Source organism: Coturnix japonica, chromosome 2 (assembly GCF_001577835.2).
Source record: "Coturnix japonica isolate 7356 chromosome 2, Coturnix japonica 2.1, whole genome shotgun sequence".
NCBI classification, from domain to species: Eukaryota; Metazoa; Chordata; class Aves; order Galliformes; family Phasianidae; genus Coturnix; species Coturnix japonica.
This window is the reverse complement of record NC_029517.1, coordinates 132458446-132469182: the sequence shown is the minus strand read 5'-3', so window position 1 is coordinate 132469182 and position 10737 is coordinate 132458446. Positions and strand designations below refer to the sequence as shown.

Here is a 10737-nt window from a genome sequence, read left to right as displayed (position 1 = left end):
CACAGCTTTTCTTGCAGCTCTTGTTAGTAGCTGGACTTTCTTTCAGTGATAGATGTTTCCAACAGAATTCCTTGGGTCAGAATCCCTTTCTTCCAGTCTGTCACTGCAGAAAGTTTGTGGTGTAGCTCAGTGTTTATCATGGTGGGTCTGTATCAAAACACTGTATATTTCCCCTGTAATTGTGCCTGAGCATTTATATGTTGAATATGGTAAAGTTTCCTCCAGGTTTTAAGGAAAAATTCTGTCTTAAGGACAGATTCCCAACCTCTTTGCAGTTATTTTCTTGTGGAGTATCACCAACTCTGCATAGAATTAAAAAGTCAAGGCAGTATTAGCCCTCAAGTTCATTCAACCAGACCATACAGCCTGTATCTTCATCTGTTGATTAGCTCCTCCACATGGGACAGATATGTTCTCTGGGAGCAAAATGAACTGTATTTTTTTGCAACCCCTTGTTAAAACATCACCTACCAGCTATCACATCAGTGAAAATTTTCAATTAAATGGCAACTCCAAGGAAAAAAAAGACATCTTTCTACTGCTCCGTGGGGACCAAGAAGAGTAAAGGGTTAATTTGTATTTTCTGTCTGAGCTGGAGGAAAATCTTGTTTAGCTTTCTTTATGAGGGAGAAGCCAGTGCATCAATCCAAGGCACCTCCTAGTCGGCTTGACATCCTGCTTTTTGTAATGAATACATTTCCTGCATTGCTGCATGCTTCTCTTGGCGTAGATATCTATGATTAATATGCCTTGTCTTTTATAAACAAACCTAATGCAAAGCCAATAATGTGAGTCTTATTTCTTTACTGCCAGCCCACAGCTCAGCTTTGTTTGAATATATATGTAAAAGAAGAAAGATGAATGTTCACTCAAGCTTGGGAGCTGGAGCCATAACAAATTTATGGGATGAATAATGCACATCGATGTGAGGCAAACGCAGCCTGGGAAGGTCTCTGCTTTGCTCCCCCCTTTATTTTACTTTTTAATTGTAAGGATTCTATGCTGTGCACCCATCCAGCTCCTCTCTCTTTTTAGTCAAAATCTTTCATAGTTTGGACGTGGATCTCAGCATTTCAGCAATGAACGCTAAAAGCAAACACTTCTCATTCCTACTTGGGCATTCCACATCCTAACCTTCATGTTCTTATGGCAGCTCCTATTGATCTGACTATCCATGCTGATTCCTAAACCTTTACAGAGACACCCGGATAGGAATCCCCATCATTACCCATCCTATCAGTATAGATTGAATTTTGCATTCATCTTTGTCTGGATTTACATTTGACCCTGTTGAATGCTTTAGCAGATCTGTTTTCCAGAAGCCGGTAATGATCGACACTGATTTATATTAATTTTCTTTAAACTTTTATTAATAGAGTCCAATAGAGTGTTACATTGGTAGCTCCATTATTCTAAGTAAGATCAATGTTAGAGTGGTAAGCCTGTAGTTGCCTGGATCACCCCTTTTATGACCTGACCATCACATCTGGCTTCTTCCCAAATAATGGACACAAATTTCACTGCATTCTCTTGCTTTTATTTTATTATTTCCTTTTTTCAGCTTTATTATTGTCACTCTTCCATTTTACTTGCAACATCTGATTTTAGTTTAAGATGCATTTTCTTTTTTATCATAACTGGAAAATTCCTCTTTCTTTCCCATACCAGTCACCACTTTTTGACACACATCCTTTAGCTCTGCAGGTGAATTTTCTTCTGTTCTTGTACTCTGATTAATATTGCATTGTTCTTTTTCATTCCTTTTCTCATACTACTTGAGGGCTTTTAATGATCAAACTATGCAGAAAAGAGAGGCATGAGAAACCATGCTTTTTCTGGTAGAGCCACAATTTGATTTCACTTTTTTCATTCTGGAAATTTCAATGATTTTAAGCTCAGGGAGGAATTATTAATTTTGTTGACCTTGTCATTCAGCAGATAATGGTTTAAATGCAAAACTGAATGGGAGTAGCCTCAATGTGAAAAGTTCTTTCACCATGGATATCATCTACCGCTGCTGAGATCCTGACGTTCATATCCCTTGTGATTTACATGGGAGGGAATGAGCTGAGACAATAACTGAATTACCTGAAATACCTAAGTGAATGCACAGCAAATTGTTTGCAGAGTTGGAAGTGGAAACATGACTTCTCTGTGTCCAGGCTACATTTCTTGCAAAGGAGAATAAAAAACAGATGAAATAGGTGTTTAAGCACACTTCATGTCTTTCATCTCCATTTATAGAACAAAATTTCAGTAGAATATATATGTATTTTGTATATCTGTACAGCAGTTTTGAAGACAATGTTTCTGAGTAAGAGATAGTTGTGGTCAATAAGAGAAGGATTATCTTGAAGGGTTTGCTAAATAGATTTTTAATAATTCATAGTGGTTATTCTGAAATTCTTAGAAGTACACATTGATTCCCCTCAGTTCTGATTTGGTAAAAGAAAATAAGCTTTGAGGGTGGGGAAAATGGAATCAGAAGGTAGCAAAATGTGAACAGTTCTTGCCATTGTGGGACATGTTTGTTAGTGCTCATGGCAGGAAGGGGTAGAGCTTGGTAATGTTTAAGTTCTCTTCCCACCCAAACAATCCTGATTCTCTGACAAGAAGGTAAGTGAGAATTGGAATCTTTAAATCATATTGCTTATGGTATGCTTCCTTAATTCTGAAGTGTCAGTTTTTGAAGGCTCCCTGTCATGAAGAGTTCCTATTATGTAAACAAAATGGCTGTTGCACTGACACTAGGGGAGGAATGTACTCTATTTGAATTATTTATCCTACAAGAGTTGGGAAACATGCCGATTTCTTTGGCACCATGTCCTAGATTTCTTGCAGATTGCCTTAAAAATGGATATTTTTTAAAGTTTTCTTCTGTAAGAGGTAGGCTGTTGTCAGTAAACTAAACTAGTGAAGGTCACATTTTGGAGAATTTACAACATTTGACTTCACTCATTATTTGAGGTACCTAAATTAGGGCTCAAAATGTTAATTTGTAAGGATATTGAGGTTGTCTTTCAGCATCAAATCTTTCTCTAGTATCTTGCCAACTAGTCAAACGTGTTTGCACTTGTGCATTTTAGATTAGATATTAGGAAGAAATTCTTTACTGTGAGGGTGATGAAACACTGGAACACGTTTCCCAGCAAGGTTGTGAATGCTTCTTCCCTGGAAGCATTGGATGGGGCTTTGAGTAACCTGGTCTAGTGGGAGGTGTCCCTTCCTATATCAGGGTTATTGGGACTAGATGATGATAAAGATCCATTCCAACCCAAACCATTCTTTGATTCTATCATTCCGTGATCTAGCTTCTTCATCCCAGACACAGCAAAATGTATAACTCCATATTAAAATTTCTTCCTCCCAATTTCACACCTCTCTCACTTTTTTTATTCTTCAAGATCATCTTAGATTCTACCTTTGTTCTCCTTAGTACTTGTACAGTTACTCAAGCCTGCCATCATTGAGAAGCATTTACTTAGGCATATTTTTTTTTATTAAAAAGAGTCGGTGCATTTTGAATAGAACTAGGCCTTGGAAACATCACTGAGATTTATCGTTTAAGATCTCCTTCCAGTTTGACATTAAGAAGCCTTTGACAGTTACCCTTCAAAGTATTTTTCCAGTCAGCTCTGTCTTACTTTAAATAGACCTTCCTAACTTTAGTTTGAAAGCAACCTTTTTCTAGCATCATTTTGATAGCATCTTCTTTTACCTTCTTTCTCACCTGGCCTCTTACTAATTTAGAAATTAAGTTTAGTTGTTTGGAAAGATTTCCTCTTAGCATATTACATACACATTTTATTTATTTACACTTGGGAAGTTCATAATCTTCTGGGTGTTTGCAAATGGTTGCTTTATAATTTCTTCCCAAAAGTTAGCTTAGGCCGACCAGTCTGTCATTTCTCAGCCACCAACTCTGTTTTCCATAGGCAGGTCTATATTTGTCCCTCTTCAGCTCTCTGCTACTTCTGAATCCTCCACAGACTCTTGAACAGCATCGGGAATGACTCAGCTTGCTTCAGCAAGCTCTCTGCAAAATCTTCAAGGCCCAACAGTCTCAAATGTCCCTGCCATCATTAAATAATTTAAAACCATTTTTTCCCATGGTTGAACTTCAATCTAGTCTCTGTTTTTAAGATTAACTCAATTAGCCTTGAGTACAGGTTACCATCTTGCCAAGAGAAGCAAAACCTTTCCAGACATACATCTGTGTCTTCATTAATTCTTCTTCCTCAGTATCTTACTTCTGATTTATAATTTTTTTAATTTTTCTTCTGATAGTAAAGCTTGAGTGCATGAGTTGCTGCCTCTCCTCTCTGTTTGGGATACAGGGGTCTCTAGGGTAAATTTGTCTGCATTTTGCATAATGATCATTCCATAACCCATGACGATAAGCAAGGAAGTAGCAAAGTGGCCTCAACTCTGTTGTAGTATGTGTAGGTACAGCAGGGTGAAGCTATGTGTCATGGGGTGCTTCAGAGAGACGTAACTTTTTTCCCAACTCTTTCTTGGTGTTGACTCCAGTGTTTGCCTGCCATTGTAGCAAGAAAATTCGGCTTCACTGAGCTACTGGAGAAATAAAAGTCATGAAAGAAATTGCAATTCCTTCATTGCTAGTGACTTCACATAGCTCTGGGAAAAGACAATCACAGAATCATAAAATCCTTTCAGTTGGAAGGGACCCTTAAAGGTCATCTAGTCCAACTCCCCTGCAGTGAACAGGGACACCTACAGCTTGATCAAGTTGCTCAGAGTCTGGTCCAGCTGACATTGAATGTCTCCAAGGATGAGGCATCCACCATAATTCAGCACTAGAATGGGCACATGAGGGCATGTTGGTTGCTTAAAGAATAACTAGGGTTTTAGGAGGTGTACTGCTTTCCAAAGTGATATGTTTTGGTATCTGCTCAACCAAGTTCTGCAGCTTTACCCTGAGGACACTGTGAACTACAGTGCTATGGATTTCCTATGGACCACTGTGAACCTCTGACACTTTTCTCTGAAGACAGATAAAATGTCACCATAAACTGCCATTCTGGTGGGTCTCTTCCTATAGGTTTTACCATACTTTGGATCAACCCCAATTAGTACAGCAATCACGACTTTCCTCACCTTCTGCAGTCTTATTTCCACATAATACCCCAGCTGTAGTTTTCCCTTGCATGTAATGTCTGGAAGTAGCAATAATAATGATAGAAAGGGCTAAGCAAAGCATCTGAGAAGGAAGCTCATTCACTTGCTTGTACACCCACCCCCTCAAACCCCATTTATTCCTTTAAATAATATAGATTACATTCAATGCTAAGAAGCAAGTGTATGATTTTCGGAAGTGCTGAGTTCCCATTGTCTTCAGTGGGCGTCGTGGCTGCTCAGCATTTCTGAAAACCAGACTCATAATGATCAGCGTATTAAGAAAATATTAAACAGCTAAATCTTTTCTATCCCCTTTTCTCCATGCATAAGTCAGGAGAAAGCTTCTCCCTATTCCACATCCTGTTCCCTGTAGTTTGACCATCTTCATCCTCCTGTCCCACCACTCTTACATCCCCTTCACCTGACACCTCACTTGGAGCCCATTCAGTGGGATTCATTTGATTAACTGCAGATGTCTGAAATGTAAGTGTCTGCATCTGGACAAGTTGCCTTATACTCTGTAGTCAGTGCAATGAGTCAGCAGAGTCAATGAAGCTTAGGGTGTGATTTCACATCCTAAAATAGGCCTCTACATTTGGTCAGATGACTCATCCTTGGAACACCATTGGCTATATTTACTATCATCCGGCATCTTCAATGGGAGTCTAGACAAGGAGCTCAGGTGAGAAACCTGTGTCAGATCCTCAAAGGGAGATGAAATGAATCCCATTCTTTTTGTGAACTAGCACATCAGTGCACTGTGTGTATCACTTTCACCTCCTTCTTTAAGAACTGTTTCTGTCTCGGTGCCTACAGGGAATAAATCAAGTAATAAAGGGTAGTGAAGTGGAAATACAATGGTAAGTAATAACGGAAAGTCAGCCCAAACCTTAGGTTGGATAAATTGGAGCAACTTTATTGATTCCAATGAAATCTCTCTCCTATATGAATTTTGCTTAATAGAACTAAAAAGGAAAAGTTCTATTAAACAAATGCTAAGTTCGCCCCTGAACTGTCTACACATATTCTCATCATTATCTTTCCATGTGAATTAATAGTTCACCACATTTTCCTTCCAATTTCACTACTACTGTCTAGATAGGAGATTTTCCCCCAGTGGTAGGCAGTTCCTGCTCCTCAACCATTGCTATTTGCTCTGCAGTGCTCCTACACGTGACCAATTTCACATTCTAAGGACTAGTAGGAAACTGCTGGGATCTCTATAGGGACTACAGGCAGAGTGTGATTGCTTGGAATGTGAGATCTCATATCAAATATCTCCAACTTCCTCTGTAATAGAAACTCGTTTTTAACTTCAGCAGTTTGCCTCACCTAGAGAGTTTTTGACGCTGATTACTTCTACTTTCTGTGATGATTTAGGAACTGACTGAAGTCCTGCAAGTTAATTCTCAAACTCATGATTGAACAAATTAACAATCAACCTAAAACCTGAATATTTACCACAAACAAAATGTCTTTACCTGGTGAATCCTGAAAACTCCAAACACGGGCAAAAATCCTTGTCATTGCAGCTCAGCTGTGTACAGAACCACACAGCAGGAAGAGCAGTTATGAAATAGACACATAAGAATCAGTGTGGAACACAGCGAAATAGAGAGTAATAATAATAAATTGAATTTAATTAATCCTCTTCTGGCGTTCATTATTGCTATCTCCATCTTTTGCTTTTCCAGTTCATCAGACATAAGGACAGATGCTGTTGCTCCTTTCTATGTATTTAAAAGAAAAAGCCCACCTTCTCTTCAGCCTTAAACATTTCATCTTAACTCCCTCATTCATTACACCATCCAGTTTAAAATTGCCCCTCTGTGTTATAAAATCCACCTTAAAGGGAGACCAGCTTCAGCCACAACATTCCTCTCTCTCCCTTTCGTTATTCTCATTCATTTCCTAGAGCATTTCTGCTGTTGGTGAGTCTTCCCTACAGCTCTGACTTTATCCGTGTGCTGCATTTGTTCTGACTCATTTCAAACATGTTTTATCTGGCTGCTGAAAACAGCTCGTCTCCCCATAGCTTCTGCCTCATCGTTTCTCCTTTCCTTTGTTATTACTTAACCATAACCATATTATTTAACCCTAAACCATTTCATCTGCGTAGTTGGTGTGAGAGGTTCTGTATTAAGTAAAGTATTGTCACATGGAGATAATTTGTTGTGTAATACAACAGCTAATGAGCATTTTTGATCTGCTTGGCCTTAATCACTGAAAACAGACCGTGTTACTAAATCTCTCTTTATATTAAGATTAAACGATGCATTTGTTTACTCCAGTGGGAAAAAAAAGCAAAGAAATCTAAGTGTCTCATTGTCTTTCTTTCTCTTATCTGTGCATGTAGATTTGTGTGGCACCTACCAATGCTCGCAAATCATTAAACAATATAAAAATCATCTGTAATGAAGCCCCAAGGTCTGTCACAAGTGAAAGTTGTAGGGTCACTCAGGGACTCATTGACAAGCTTTGAGGCAGGAGATGGATTCTCAAGAGTGAAAGAGCTAACATCTATCAAGCGTAATTGAGCAAATTAATAGCTTTGTGAAGTCTCTGCTTTGGTTAGCCTCCCATGAAATGACAATAGATGTGGCAGGGTTACACTTACTGCCTCTGCTTACATTTTTTTTTTCTATTTTCATTGTTGGACTGTGTACAGTTCATGATGACGGTGAAGTAAAGAGGCTTTCTCTACAAAAACAGCTGCACTGTTAGCATTGAAACAAATATGAAACAGGTGAAGACTGAGGAGTGCTCACCATACCCTCTAGTAGTGGCTTTGAAAGAATATTTCTTTACTGTTCTGCACCAGTTTTGCCCCATACATCTTGGTCACAACAGGGAGCCAACAATGGGATCTGGAGCCCTGATTTATAATAATCATCTTCAGTTAGGCACCTTACAACCCTTTTCTTTCCACTTCTAAGTTGTTTCTGGAAATCAGAGGCTATATTGCTGCACTTAGTGCAGATAGAAGACAGTGTTAAGTTTTCCTTGAGATAGGAGCTGCTTTCTGTGCATGCTACCAGGGGAAGAAAACCTGAAGAAGCAAGTGTAGTAGCCTCCACCAGAAGGTCTTGCAAGAAGGTGCTCTCCATCACCTTTAATAAAAGAAGACAAAAACCATTTGGGGCCACCATCATGATGTGCAGTTCTCCATATTATGACAGTTCAATACTCTTGTTTGTGCTCTAATAACACAAATATGATAGTAAATTGATGGCATCCATCTCTTTCAAAGGATATAGAAACCATTCAAGACACAACCAGCATAAAGATGCTGCAGTAAGAAGGGTGAGTTCATTGCTATTTAGAGCAAAGCAGAGCATCACAGTACTCAGTGGAATGAGTGTTAGAAGTAAGCAGAGTGAGAAAGCAGAGCCTGTATACAGATCCAGAGGCACTAATCCCCAGTGTGGCACAGTATCTTGCCACGCTCCCTGGCTCATACCTTAAACTGTTCTCCTTTCTTCCTAACTATTCACTTCAGCACATTGAATCCGTCTCCTTAAAGCATTTCCTTCAGCTGTGAAATAAAATTTGTGTATCTTTTTGACCCATTGCTAAATTTTTCAACATTTTTTCCTAAATGACAGCACTGTTCCAGTATTCATCTCATTACACCATTTACAGAGTAAACCAAGATTGTGTTATTTGCTTTTACTTTTCTCATCTTTGAAATTTCACAGGTCTTCCAGAGCTATTAAAAATAAACATAAGTGGGTCAGTCTTCTACTAAGAATACTACTTCTCATGGAACTTGCCTGAATTGCTTTTTGAGAACATTCTGTTAGGGAAAAAACAGAGAAAAAAAAATTAAAAAATCTCAAGTTCTTAGTATTTTCCCTGCTAAATCAAATATTTCTCACATATCCTTCGCATATTAGTGGATTTGGTCTGTGTACACTATACATTTTGTTAAACATACTTAGTTTCTAATTATAAGGGCAGATAAAATATTCACAGTCAGGCCTTTGGGGATGCGTAGTCTTTGTGCACAGTGGGCTTTCTTTGTAATTGAGTTCCTAGTTCTGAAGTTAAAAGATGGTTCATTCTCTAATTTTTTCTAGATGCTTTCATTTTTGGTTTGTGTGTTGTTGTTTTTTTTTCCTCCACCTCAGATTTATTATTTATGCATGTATTTATTTATTTATTCTCTGGAGGAGCTGAAGTGTTGAAAATAAGACCATTTAAAAACTAAAACTGTGCTTGCGTCCCCAGAGTTAGTCTGCTAGCAGACAAAGAAGAGCTGGTTGATACTTAGTCCCTACAGCCAACATTATTTATTCATTATTTAGAACAGAGATGCATCAGTTTATATCTTCACACCCATCAGTTTGTTCCTTCCCACATCGCTTCCCACTCTGGCTGTTCCAGAGCTTCACAACTCTTATGTTGACAGTCTTCTCATTTCTTGTCTGTACATCTTTATGGCCAGTTAAAGCATTTGCCCTTGTGACAACTTCATCAGTTAGTTTAACTACTTTGTCTCTCTCTGTCACGGTTGGGCCTCCCTACTGTTTACTCCCTTGTTTTGTTTATATAGATTGGTTATGCCCTTTTTCAACCCCAGGCAACACTACAGGCTTGGAACAGAGTGAATTAAAGACTGTGTAGAGGAAAGAGAGACATCATTGGGGAGATATCATTCCTCTCTACAACTACTGAAATGGAGGTTGTGAAAAGGTGCGAGTCAGACTCTTTGCCCATGTAAATGGCAGTAGGAGTAGAGGGAATGGCCTGAAGTTGCATTCAGTCAGGATGTAGGAAATAAATACTGCTTCTCCAAGAGAGTGGTCAGACACTGGAATAGGCTGCCCTGGGAGGTGGTGGAGTCACCATCCCTGGAAGTATGCAAGAAACATTTACATGTTGTACTGAGGGACATGATTCAGTGGGAAACAGGTGGATGGTTGGACTGGATGACTTTAGAAGTCTTTTCTAACCTTGGTGATCCTGTGGTACAGGGCTAATCCAGGCATTGGCTGGACCAGGGTTAGGACATATTGGTGCTGTGTGATATCACTTCATGCATTTCCTGTTGCTAAAATCCACTCAGGAGCAAGTTACCCTTTCCAGAGGAGCTGTGGGTGACAGATTTGTGCACCTATTGTTCAAAGACAAGATGATATTTGCATTGCTTGTTACTGCCCCCTCCAGGGTAGGTGATATTCTGGACTAGCCTGGCCTTCCTAGAATGACAAATGTTACGCTTATGTACTGTCTGTAAGCTAGGGCTAAGCTGCAGGCCATCATTTACTCTGAAACCTGAGAAATATTCTCTGTGCTCTCAGCTTTTCTTTATGCTCGCTATTGGCAAAGTTAGAGTACATGAAAAAGATGATACACCAATTACATCCACCCTGTCTGCTGTTTGGGGGCAAACATGTCTCATGCATTATGATTCAGAACCTTGCTTGTGCTTTTTTTACCAGCTTCTGAATTCTCTGCATTGATCTGTCAGCTTAAGGAAAAGCATAAAGTCCTGAATGAAGATTATGGTCCAGTGCAGTGTGTGTTTGCTCTGTACTGAAGGATGAAAACTTCTACCAAAGGGTCAGAAAACTCACAAGTAGCCTCAGTTTTCTC

At 39.1% G+C, this 10737-nt stretch overlaps 1 protein-coding gene across 5 annotated transcripts in view; it reads left to right on the top strand.

Annotated features, from left to right (window-relative positions):
• The window catches only part of TSNARE1 (t-SNARE domain containing 1), a 408620-nt gene that overhangs the window by 292529 nt on the left and 105354 nt on the right, over positions 1–10737 (top strand). The window lies entirely within an intron of this gene.